Below are 12,038 nucleotides of genomic sequence, written 5' to 3'. Positions count from 1 at the left end.
TATAAGGTCCCAATCAGTTATGAGCCAACAAAATAGTGAGTATATCATTAATATTCATTAGTAAATATCATTCCCAACACATGCAATGGATCAAGAAAGGATGAAATGAAAGGCCAAATTGGCAGTCAGTATTTCACCAGTAATGTTGTCAAAAGTGAGCTCCCACTTATGATTTACTTTGTATAGGTTCTCAACTACTAACCATCTCTACACTAACATTGGCCAGTTATTATTACTTTCTGAGGAAAGGAGGAAAGGAAAGAAAAGAATGCAGTACTTAAGGAAATTTGAAGAGCAGAAGAATCTGCTCAAAAGATTGAATATTAAAATGTATCTGATAGCCTCATGAACAAATTGTGATTTATTAAACATCTATCCTGCCACTTGCACTGTGCTAGAAGCCTTTCTTGCCATCATAGAGCCTGAATTATTTCCATGATACTTTAGTTTTGTCACCACAGCTAATATTTGCACTAATAATATATCAACAACTATTTGAAGTGTTTCTCCAACATATTAAATTCCCTTTCAGCACCTTAAAGTTATCCACTTATTCCCACTAGATGTTTAATAAAAGTCTGTCTACCTGTCATGAACAACACTGGCAAAAACTTTGAGAGATAAGAAGTTAAAAATGAATAATCCTGTATAATAAAAGGCTAATATGCAAAAGACTGAACGGTGGAACAACCGAACAACCAGTTGCTATGACGTGCACTGACCACCAGGGGGCACGTGCAGAACATGGCAGGTGTTGGCAGCAGACAGCATTACATGGAACATGGTGGGCATTGGCCGTGGTGGGATGGTGGAGCAGGTGAGCAGGAGTGCCAGACCAAGGCAGGGCACTGGTCACCGTCATTGGGGTGAGCCTCTAGTGGTTACTGAAAATTCTTTGCTCTCACGTGCTGCAGTCCCGCCTGGCACTGGCACCTGCTGCCGGCACCAGCCTTGCTCACACCCGCTGCTGATACTGGAGCCACCTCTCACACCTGCTGTCAGTTTAACAGCAGTTAAACTGATCGCTTGACACTGTCAGCAGGTGCAAGCGGCAGCTGTCTACCCTGATCACCCCCCAGGGCTTCTCCACCTCCCCCTGCTCCTGAGGGGTAATCGAGGCCAGAAGCCCCCTCTTGCACTTGCTGCTGGCGCCGGAGCCGCTGCTCACACCCGTTGCCAGCGCCTGATACTGGTCCTGATCGCTTGGTGAAATCAGCGGGTGTGAGCGGCGGCTGCTGGCCCCATCACCCGTGAGGTAATTCTCCATCTCACCCTGCTCCTGAGGGGCAATTGGGGCAGAAGCCACCACTCACACCCACTGATGGCGCCGTTTCTGCTCAAACCCGCTGCTGGCGCCAGCCCCAATCACTCCACACCATCAGCAGGTGCAAGCGGGGCCAGTGCCATCAGCTCATGGGAGTGGCAGCGGGAGCGGGGCTGTCGGTAGACAGGAGACCAGGAGCCGCAGTGGGAGGGATTGGGCAGGGGCAGGGAGGTTGGCCAAGACCCGCCCCTGTGCCCACCACAGCCTTGCAGCCCACAGTTCCTTTCAAGGTGCACAAATTTGTGCCCTGGGCCCCTAGTATTTTAATAAAATATACAAAGGAAACACTATGAATTAAAAAATTGCTGTTTAAAAATACTAATTTAGTTGTCATAACCTAAAACCTAAAGGGGAATTGTGTCTAGATACTGAGTTGCAGTAGTTTCAAGTCTGCAGAACATCAATTACTTTGTTGAATCATTTGATTAAGAAACCTTTAGAGAAAGAAAAATATTCTAGGCTTGTGCTTTTCATTTATGATTCCCTTTGTACAAGTTTTTAACTAATAACCATCTCTAAAATAACATTGGCTAGTTATTGTTACAGTAAATGTGTGTGTGTTCCAATCATACACACACATACATGCACATAAATATGCAAACATATATGTATATTATGACTGTATATCTGTGTACTGAATCACAGTGTAAGATATATTTTATTGTAGGTGTGGTTAAAATTTTTTAACATGCCAGACTAGGGAAAATTATATGCTCTCCTAGTTTTCTGCAAGAACAGAATTTTATTGAGTTATTAAAGTGAAATCTTTACATGTAAACAGTTTCATTCTACATTAAATTATCTTTATAGTTTGGAAATAATAGGAATATAACGATGAGAACTCTTGGATTGATTTTCTTAGGCAGTATTATGGACATATTTAGGAAGAGTAATATCTTGGGTTTAAAAAATGTTTTCAATCCTCACCCAAGAACATGTTTTTATTGATTTTTATTTTGGAGAAAGAGGAAGGCAGAGGGATTGACGTCAATGTGAAAAAGAAACAGATCAGTTTCAGTTGCCTCAAGTACACACTCTAACTGGGGATTGAACCCAAAACCTGGGGATGTGTCTTGACCTGGGATCCAACTGGTGACTCTTTGGTGCATGGGACAACACTCATCCAACTGAGCTATGCCAGCCAGGGCGCCAAATGCATTCTTTATTAAGGAGCGTGTTCTTGCCCAGTCAAATGGCAAAGATTCCCCTTGTTTCTGAAGTTCCTAGGGTTTCTAAACCATATGCTACACCTCACTGTGCCTTTAGCATTCATTACAATTTCAGGAGTTTCCTTCCTATCTTTTTTTTTAAAAAAATTCTTTATTGTTTAAAGTATTACATGAGTCTCCTTCCCCCCCCCCCCCCCCACCCCCATTGAACTCCCCCTGCCACCCCTCCCCCAAGCACAAGCCCTCATGTGTCCCATCCTTTTTCTGAGGGGTTTGTTAGCCTTGTTGCTTTGGAAATATAGCTCTTCCATGGGCAGAAAAGGTGATAGTATTTTATATCACTCAGCTTTTTCTTCTTTTCTTTTTGACTATTTTTGATAGAGTGAGGGTAACATTCTGTGGCTCTCTATATTCTGAGTGGAAGCAAAAATCCTAGTACCATTTATTTTGAACAAATCTGGCTTCCCCCCTCTGCTCTCAGGCCTTGCCCAGTCTGGTACCAAAGCACAAGAGTAAGAGTCCCCCTACTTTGCTACCTCCGAGGAATTCTGTTTCCTTTACGCTTATTAATGTTATGAAGCAACGTGGAGGGCATCCTAGTTAAGTAGGAAAGGAACAGGAAAATTAGGGCATTGTTTCTTCTTATGTGGTGACCGATATTTTGACAGACGAGGTCTCTTAGTATGGGTGGGATTACATTTTCACCCACTGATGGGCACAAAGCTCTGTGGAGGCAAGCTCAGGCCTCAGGTCAGGGGTGGTGTCTGTGGGACCTTTCTGCCTAGCTCTTCTCACTGACTTCTGCCTCCCCCTGCCCCGCCCCGCCCCGCCCCGCCCCCAGTTATCTAGCCTCAGCACTTTCTAGCAGCACAAAAACTTGTTGAAGAGCTGGATTTTTTTTTTTAAGTTTATTTATTTATTTTTTTAAACACAGTGTCTAATCCATGGGAGGGAAGATAGTTTCAATTTTCCTGGAAAGTCACCCTTCTCACATACATGGCCTGAATAACATACTTTGCCGAAGAAAAGAAAACCAATAAGAAGTTACATTTTCATATAAACAACACAAACATTTCATGTCCTATAACTATTCTCCTACCGTCTTTATTTTCAGTTAAGGTTTTTGCACCTGGGAAAGTAAATTACATTCGAGGTCTCACCCCTTATTTAGGGAGGAAAATAATAATCCTTTCTATTCTTGGCTAGAAATAGAGTTCTAGCCAAGGACAATAATTTTTATGTGTAAAAGCACTTTACTTAGGAGTATTCAATGGAACACTGTTTTATGATCTTTGCTGGTTTCTCCAAATGTGGTAGAAGTGTCTTTTTCATGTCTTCTGATTTCTCCTCCTTCAACAATGTTTAGGTCCTTTCTAGTGAGATTATCCAATTAGAAAAACACTACAGAAGTGTGTGTGTGGGGGTGGGGGGTGGGGGGGGGGGGTTGTCCCATCTCTGCACATTTCTCTTTCCTTGCTTCCTAAGGAGAAGACTTCCATTAGAGTTACTGGGGTGTCCTGTCTATATTAGTTATCAGGGTCCAGTCGTAAAAAAAAATTTTTTCTCTCTCTCTGACCCTCTCCCACGTGGAAGCAAAGAGGAAATAGCCTTGGATGGCCTCTCAGGGCAACTGCCAACGGAGCTCGGGCAGGGGCGTTTGCCTCCAGCCCCAGAAAGAACGTTCCCTCTGGAGGCCTGGGCTGCGGGCGCGCATTCTCGGACGTCCACTCCCGCGGGCCGGTCCGTTGGAGCAGGCGGAGCAGGCGCCCGGCCTAGGGGAGCAACAAGCCACCCAACATGCAGTCGCTCGCCCAGCCCCAGCCCCAGCGGGAGCGCCCCAGCTTCAGCGGGAGCCCTCAGGCCGTGCAGGGAGCCCCCGTGCAAGAGGAGCGCCAAGCCCCGCAGTCAGAGATCCTGCAGGCCGAGCCTGCAGACAGCACAGCGTTCATGGGAAAAGCCTGGAAAATGGGTCTTATTTCAGATAGCGTGATCAGGTTTAAAAAACCGAAAGGGAAAAAGGCTAGGGCCACAGCCCCCCTGACCAAGAAGCCGGAAGAGCAGAACGAAACGCTGAAGGAGCACCGCGGCCTGTGCTGTCCGGCTATTCCCAGTTGTCAGCGTTTTAATAACATCCACTGCTTCCTGATTTTCTTCTACATCCTGCTGCTCTCTCAGGGTGAGCCTGGGGGGGGGGGGGGGGGCAGCCGGGGGCGCTCAGTGTTATCTAAGTGGGGGAGGCAGGAGAGGGGCCAGCTGCCCTCTCTAATACTGGAAAGGTATGGCTAGGATAAAAGCTGGTTAAATGGGCCGCCGCCATGGGTCTGGGCTCCTGTCCTCAAACACCGTATTGGCACAGTTACCTCTCACAGTGTGGGTGATCGGGGTCTGGCCTCCAGAGAGCCACCTGGAGAGCATAGTGTTGAGTCATTACTGTTGTTTGGTCACCAACCCTGAGAAGCTCAGGGTTGAATTACTTGGGGGATTAAGTAAAGTTGAAAACAAGACCTGTGACTGCCAGGTTGTTTCTGCTTCTGACCACAATTTTGAGACACATGGGCCAAGCCATTTCCTTCCTGGATCTTGTTTCCTCCGGTGTGAATACAGGAGGTAGAGTCGGGCTTCAAACAATCTATATGAGAGAACCAGCCGCAGCTCAAAGGTGTTCATCTTTGCCCACACAGTTTGAAGAAGAATGTGGATTTGAATGCCTTTAGAAGGGCATGCATTCCCTACTGGCCAAGGCCCTCACCACTCACTTTGCACCTACGTTCTTTACTAGTCTGTATACCCTGATGGTCTTGGAGTTTGCTAAACATGGTATCTTTTTTTGTTCTAAGATGCTATGTCAAAATAAGTGTAATAAAAAAAGTCTAAATGTGATTAGAATCATATGAGAGGAGAAAATAGTCATTAGTGTTTTTTTCTTGATATCATCAAAGAAGTTTCTCTGAGGAATAGGCATTTGAATTATGCCTTGATAAACAGGTAGAGTTCTGATAGCTGGAAATGTAATTAAGGAGTATTTATTGAATTAATGAATGAATGAATGTAATGTTTTGATGAATAAATACTCAGATACAGGAAAGCCTTGTTTCAGAATGGTGAGTGACTGATTTGGCTGGATGATGGTTTTACCTAAGCACCAAAAAGGATAATTATACTTATTTTCTTTATTGTCTCAACCCCTCCCCCAGAACTAATATAGTGACTGAGGCAGTAAAGACACTCGATAAATATTTATCGAATACAGAAATAAATAAAAGAGAAGGAAAATACAAACTGTAGCCATATTATGAAGGTCTTTAAATACCTGAGTGAGAATTTTGAAAGGATATTAAAAGGTGTGTCCTTCCCACTAGCGTACTGGGTGATAAGTGAGGCGCTTTGTAGGCTCCTTCTCACTTAACATAGCCTTCTTATTATGAGGGTGATGAGGAGCCATTGAAGGTTTTTGAACAAGTGGTTGACAGTGAATGTTTAGCTCTACTATCTATTAACTGACTATACAGGCTCAGCTTAGATATAACATTGAGTCTTGCATTCATAAAAATTGTATATCTATCCACTTACGTATTTATCAGTTGATATATTTATTGTTACATTTTAAACAATTTTGAAATAATTTCAATAATTTGAAAGGGTGCAAAGAATTCCGAGTCTTCTTCACCCAAATTCTCTAGTTGTTTACATTTACCACATGTGTTGTCCTTCACCTTTTCTTTCCCTGAACATACGGATTTTTTTCAGGCACGGTGCCTCATTACTGCGAAACAGTCCAGTGTACACCTTCCCAAAGTGAGGACACTTTCCTATATAACCACCATTCACCCTCCCAGTCAAGACTGTGTCAGTGCACACTACCGTCAAACTATGAACTGATGTTGCCAACTGTTCCAATAGTCTCCTTTTCCTTTTCTGCCCAAAATTCTATCCAGGAATACATGTTGCATTTACTTGTCATGTTTTGGACGTCTTCTTTAATCTGTAACACTTTCTCATTCCCTCAAGCCCCCTTTCATGTCTTGTGACCATGCAAGTCTTAAAGTATATGGGTTTTTCATTCCTTATGTTGAACTTCAACCTGGGTATGTTTGATGTTTCTGTATGATCAGGCTGTAGGCCATGCGGGCCTGCCTGCCTGTCTGCCACTCTCCCTTCCCTTTTCCCTCAAATTTGTGGTTTGTCTTTTCATTTTCTTACCTGATCTTTTTGGATGAAAAAAGGGTTCAGTTCTATTGAAGTCCAGTTTGTTAGTTTTTAAATGGTTTATTCTTTTTGGTTTCTATTTAAAAAAAGTATTGCCTGAGTCTATGTCATGAAGATTTTATACTTTGTTGTCTTGTAGAAGTTTTATAGTTTAGCCCTTACTGATCCATTTTGGTCTCTGATCTATTTTGGTCTCTGATCCATTTTGAATGAATTTTTTGTGTATGGAAAGGATCACAGTTTATTTTTTTTTCCATATAGAATCTTATTCCAACATTATTGAAAAGACTGTATTTTATCCCATTGAATTATTTTGGCACTTTTGTTGAAATTCTGATCTTTTTCTGAGTCTATTTATAACCTTTGTATTCTGTTCTATTGACCTGATATGTCTATACTTATGCAAATATTATATTGCATTGGTTACTGTGGCTTTATTATATGTACTGAAATCAGGTGTTCTTTTGACTTCGTTTTTTGTAAAAAGTTGTTTTGGCTATTCTAGATACTTTGCCTTTTCCACGTGTTGATTTCTATAAAAACTTATTGGGATTTTAATTGGGATTTCTTTGATTGTATAGATTTGCAGAAAATTGACATCTTAACACTATTGAGTGTTTTCATGCCTGATCATGGTATATCTCTTTTCTGATGTAGGTTTTGTATCCTTCAACCTTGGTAAATTAACTTATTTTCTTAGAATGTTTTACATACATGATCATGTCACCTGTGAGTCAGGACAGTTTTATTTCTGTCTTTCCAATCTGTATGTTTTGTTACACTGGTTAAGACCTCCAATACAATGTTGAATAGAAATTTGAAAAGAGAAGGTTTTTTTTTCTTTCTGTTTTTAGGTAGAAATAATTTAGCCTTTCTCAATCAAATATGTTAACTGTAAGTTTTTTGTAGATGCCCCGTATTAATTTGAGGATGTTACCTTTTATTCTTAGCTGGTTAAGAAATTTTATCATGAATTGGTTTTGAATTTTATCAAGTTTTTCCCCCCTGTGTCTTCTGAGACAGTCAAATGATTTTTCTTATTTATTTTATTAATATTATATACTGCATTCTTGTATTTTTTTATATTTAACTAACCTTACATTCCTGGAGTAAACCCTTATTACTAAATTAATATCTTTTGTATATGTTGCTGGATTGAATTTGCCAAAAGTTTGTTGTGTTCTCTTCAATAAGGTCTGGATTTTAGCCCTGGAGTGCTCCATGTCAGTCCTAGGGTAAATGGTTGTTGCTTAGACTACATATTTCTATATTCTTTGGCATTCTCTTTACTTCTGAATAGCTAATTCCTTGTTACTTTAATCCTCTGTTACAGTTAATAATTCTTTATAGCAAACTGTCCTTGTTCAAATTACTGTGTGGATTCAGACCATTATGGAATTGGTTTCAGGGGTTAGTCCCATAAATCTACACTAATAAAAGACAAAGATGCTAATTGACCATACCTTCGCCATGCCCATCAGCCAATCAGAAGAGTATGCAAATTAACCCAACAAAGATGGCCGTTAAATTTGCATACTGCAGGCGGGTCAGAGCGGGGCAGCGCCATCTGCCGCCTGCCCTGCTGCCATCGGGGCCTGCCATGGGTGACCCGGAGCGGAGGGGCGGGGCAGCGCCATCCACCACCCGCCCCACTGCGGGATAGGGCCTGCCATCTGCCACCTGGGGAGCGGGCCTAAGCCATCAGGTGGTTATCTCCCGAGGGGTCCCAGACTGTGACAGGGCACAGGTCCGGCTGAGGGACACCTCCCCCCCCTCCCCCCGCCAGTGCACAAATTTTTGTGCACTGGGCCTCTAGTCCTATCTAATAAAAGAGAAACATGGTAATGGGCATACGACCGCTACCCTTCCCATAGGCTAATCAGGGCAATATGCAAATTAACTGCCAGCCAAGATGGCGGCCGGCAGTCAGGCAGCTTGAAACTAACATGAGGCTTGCTTGCTTCAGTGATGGAGGACTCCAATGTTCTCCGCCTGCCGCTGCAGGCCTCTGAGCTGCAGTTTAAGAAACATAGTAACAAATATAGACGCTAACAAAACCCCAGAAACCTGCTTTAGTCCCCTGGGCTTCAGCCAGCAGTATCGCAACATTGTAAGCCAAGGCCAGAAACCTACTTTTAGCAGTGGAGGCCTCAGAGCTGGAGCAAAGCCTCAAAGCTAAAGCTGGCCCAGAATAAAAAAAGAAAAAAGAAAAAAAGGAGCGGTTGGGAGCTTCAGTCACCCCCAGCCTGAAAACAGCCCTCAGCCCCTCACCCAGACTGGCCAGGCACCCCAGTGGGGACCCACACCCTGAAGGGTGTGTGACCAGCTGCAAACAGCCATCATCCGCTCACCCAGGCTGGCCAGGCACCCCAGTGGGGACCCCCACCCTGTGTTTATTGAGATGAAGTGTCAATTGAAGCATGTGCCTTGAAAGCCCAAGCGGCTGCTGCACATTGGTAGTAATGTTGACTATAAGGACTCTGGTGTTGGCTGGAATCTTTTCAGTGCCCTTAAGAATTTATGAAGAGAAATGGCAAACTCGGGTCTCAAATTTCAGTTCAAGTCATGGTCTGAGAATTCAAAAACTCCCATTAAAGTGCTAAATAAAGTAAGCTCTCATTTTATTTATTTAACTGTAGAGCAGATATCTATGTGAATGAAACACAAAATTTAAAAGTATGGGCTAATGAGTTATAAAGACAGTTGAATTCACAATATCACCAGTTTGCCCTGTTACTTCCCCTCTGTTGTATATCTAAGAAGAGTTGTTAATTTTTTCAGACTGTTCAGTTTGTAACCTGTTAGGATACAGAGGTAACTTCCAAGCTCTTTACGTGAAGAGCTAGAATGGTCTATAAGTTTTTGTGTGGACATATATTTTTGTTCTCTGGGATTTATACCTAGGAGTGGAATTGCTAGGTTATATGGTAACTCCATGATTCATTTTATAATTAAGTTGTAGAATTTTCATATACAGGGTGGGGCAAATAGGTTTACAGTTGTTCATATGGAAAATAATCCAACAATTAATAAATAATAATACAAGAATATATTCTATTTCATGTACTTACAACTATAAACCTACTTTTGCCCTACTCTGTATGTACTTTATCAGTTTAAGAAAGTTGCCTTTTATTTCCAGTTCATTGAGTATTTTTATTATGAAAGTGTTTGGATTTTGTAAAAATTTTTTATGCATTCTGATATTCATGTGGTTTTTGTTCTTTATTATCTTAATACAGTGAATTACATTGATTAATTTTCATATATTGGAATGAAATTAAGGAGGCCCAGGGTTTTGCACATTTAACTTTGACCATCCTATATAATAAAACCCTAATATGCAAATCGACTGAATGGTGGAACGACCAGTTGCTATGATGCCTACTGACCACCAGGGGCCAGATGGTCGATGCAGGAGCTGTTCCCTGGTGGTCAGTGCACTCCCACAGGGGGAGTGCAGCTCAGCCAGAAGCTGGGCTCATGGCTGGCGAGCACAGCAGCGGTGGCGGGAAGCTCTCCCACCTCCGTGGCAGGCAGGCATCCCCTGAGGGGTCCCAGACTGCAAGAGGACACAGGCAGGGCTGAGGGATAAAGTCTAGTGCATGGGATAAAGTCTAGAAACCAAGCCCAAGCTGCTGTGTCCTTTCCCAGTGGGGACATATGGACATGCTTAATTCTTTCAGCAATAATGTGTGAAAACACATGCAAAGAGTTGCCCACCAAGAAAGATAACATGAGCCTTGGTGTCCAAGATTTTTGAGGGGTTAGTCTTGTAGGCATGCAGCATCTGTGTGACTAACTTCAGCTACTCAGACTCCATTAACACACCCTCCTCACACATACACCAAAAAAAGGTGTTATCATAAATACATTGTTAACATAAACTAATCAAACTGATACAGCATGGCCAAAGGCTTCAGGCATTCAACAATAGATGTTCACTTTAAATCACATTCTTAGTATAAACTATCTGATCCAAGCGGTACTGTGTGGCCCAAGGCTTCAAGCATATAAAAGCACTCTTATCAGGCAGAATATTCAAGGACTCAGAGTCATCTCCCAGGAGACAACCAAAGGTCAGTCTCCAAAGTTTGCCGAGTCAACCCTTTGCTGCAAAGCTATAGAAAGCAACTTTGGTGACTTGCAACTGATTTCATAAGAATAGTTAGAAGTCAGATCATTTTAAAATATATATTCTTCAGAAAAATATTATTAGCATTTTATTAGAGATAAGTATGGTTAAGAAATTGGTTAAAGTAATGTTCCTTTCAAAAATGTTATGAGATAATAAGATGTTTGAAAGTTGTTGTTTTTTAAATATATATTTTATTGATTTTTTACAGAGAGGAAGGGAGAGGGATAGAGAGTTAGAAACATCGATCAGCTGCCTCCCGCACACCCCCTACTGGGGATGTGCCCGCAACCAAAGTACATGGCCTTGACTGGAATCGAACCTGGGACCCTTGAGTCCGCAGGCCGACGCTCTATCCACTGAGCCAAACCGGTCAGGGCTGTTTGAAAGTTTTTGATTGAACTTGTAGCTTCACCCATGTAATAAAACTAATTTGTCTATAAATTATAAAAATCATGTAAGTTTTGAGATAGTAATGCCAGCAATGATGAAGGGGGTCTCTGGCCGGAGATAGACCCTGGCCAGAGACAGTAATCTGTGCCCCTAACTTTTGTCTTGCTTGTAGGAATGATTTCAAACAAGAGACAACAAATAGCAGCAAAAGCAGGCAAGGGTTTATTTGTAGGAAAGAAATACACTCAGATAGAACCTGAGTGGCAACTCAACCGGCCTAAACCAAACCAAGAGCCCTGGTGTTTGGAAGTTCAGGGGATTTATACCCCTAAGTTGGAACACCTCTAGGCAAGGAGCAAGTCACCCCATCCCTCACGTCTCAAAAAAATATATCTTGAAACTATAAGGCCCTTTCACCCAGGTGTTAGCCACCAGTTAGACCACATCCTGCAGGAGCTCTAAGTCTTTCCTTCTCACATAGTGGTCTGCTGCCTCCATTGTCTATTTTTGGTTTGTTACATCTTTCTCCAAGCCCCAGCTACCTCTCCCAGCTCATATTTACCTTAGCTGCCTACTCTAACAGCAGTCTATGCCAAGCATTGAACCAGGAAGAGACAACCAAACCATCCCCAAAGATAGGAACCTGGAATTGGTTATCTGAGCTAACTGATCTTGAAAGCAGCAAAAACAACAGTATTTTGTGGAAAATGGTACACTGGGAATCCCTGACATGCAATGACAGAGTTATTTAAAATGTTGCCTGAGATAAAGTTCTTATTGAAGGCAGGACTTTGGAAGACCAAGAGCTTCT

General features: G+C 42.4%; 1 pseudogene across 1 annotated transcript in view; it reads right to left on the bottom strand.

Annotated features, from left to right (window-relative positions):
- The window catches only part of LOC308518513 (semaphorin-4F-like), a 28,777-nt pseudogene extending 27,510 nt beyond the window's left edge, over positions 1-1,267 (bottom strand). The window contains exon 1 of the transcript in view: positions 1,144-1,267. The product of the transcript in view is annotated as a semaphorin-4F-like (transcript). The remainder of the gene's footprint in view (positions 1-1,143) is intronic.
- Between the last annotated feature and the right edge of the window lie 10,771 nt (positions 1,268-12,038).

This window comes from Myotis nattereri (assembly GCF_964212035.1).
Source record: "Myotis nattereri genome assembly, chromosome: 4".
In the NCBI taxonomy this organism is placed as follows: domain Eukaryota; kingdom Metazoa; phylum Chordata; class Mammalia; order Chiroptera; family Vespertilionidae; genus Myotis; species Myotis nattereri.
Note: the sequence above shows the minus strand (reverse complement) of the source record. Positions and strands in the feature narration are given on the sequence as shown.